Below are 827 nucleotides of genomic sequence, written 5' to 3'. Positions count from 1 at the left end.
GCTGGGCGCAGAGCGGGCATCCGGGCACCCACAGGGAGACACCAGAAGGCAGGATGGGCGGCGGGTCCCAGGGCTATGGGGTCGGGGCTGGGGGGCCTCCTGCCCCTGCAGTTCTGCCTGACCCTGGGGCAGGGCCTGGCTCCTGGACGGGGAGACGACAGAGAGATGCCTGCGGTGGGCAGGGGGCACAGGGGCACACAGCTGCAAGTTAAGCAGTGCCAGAGCCCTGGCTTGTGTCTCAGTGGCTAGAGCGTCAGCCCGCACACCGATGGGTCGTGGGTTCGATTCTGGGCCAGGGCACGTACCTGGGTTGCAGGTTCAATCCCCAGCCCCAGGCAGGGAGCATGCAGGAGTCTACCAATCGATGTGTCTCTCTCACATCGATGTTTCTCTCTCTCCTCCCTCCCTCCCTCTCACTCTCCCTAAAAAAACAATGGGAAAATTATACTTAGGTGAGGTAACCAAAGAAAGTGCCCCCGAGGGAAGGCAGGACGAACGGAAAAGGGCAGCGGCGGAGGGACCGCTGGGGACTGTCTGTGCCCAGCAGACCGGGGTCCTGCCCCCAAGGCCCAGCCCTGGCTTCTGCTTTGGGCAGCAGGGTCCCCAGGGGAGGGCCCGGCCTGTGCTGCTGCAGGCGGGACCCCAGGCCTGGCTCAGGCTCTCCTGGCCCAGGGTCCCAGGCGGTCACTCACCTGATCAGAGCCTCGGCTTTTCTTCTGGAAAATGGGGTCATGACAATGGCCCCCAAGGCTGCCAGGCGTCGGCCGGGTTGTGTGGCGGCTGAGCACAGGGCTGGCGGCACTGGGGGCTTGGATCCCTGCTTCCTC

The 827-nt window shown here is 65.1% G+C and overlaps 1 protein-coding gene and 1 long non-coding RNA gene across 4 annotated transcripts in view; both read right to left on the bottom strand.

Annotated features, from left to right (window-relative positions):
• Nucleotides 1–814, bottom strand: part of LOC102248725 — a 4,277-nt gene extending 3,463 nt beyond the window's left edge. For both annotated transcript variants that reach the window (XR_313608.2, XR_001362187.1), the window contains exon 1: nucleotides 693–814. This is a non-coding gene — a long non-coding RNA (uncharacterized LOC102248725). The remainder of the gene's footprint in view (nucleotides 1–692) is intronic.
• The window catches only part of LOC102250324 (ly6/PLAUR domain-containing protein 2-like), a 20,730-nt gene that overhangs the window by 7,490 nt on the left and 12,413 nt on the right, over nucleotides 1–827 (bottom strand). The gene's annotated exons all lie outside the window — the stretch shown is intronic.

Source organism: Myotis brandtii, unplaced genomic scaffold (genome assembly GCF_000412655.1).
Source record: "Myotis brandtii unplaced genomic scaffold, ASM41265v1 scaffold2325, whole genome shotgun sequence".
NCBI classification, from domain to species: domain Eukaryota; kingdom Metazoa; phylum Chordata; class Mammalia; order Chiroptera; family Vespertilionidae; genus Myotis; species Myotis brandtii.
The sequence above is the reverse complement of the archived record's forward strand: the minus strand, read 5'-3'. Positions and strand labels throughout refer to the sequence as shown.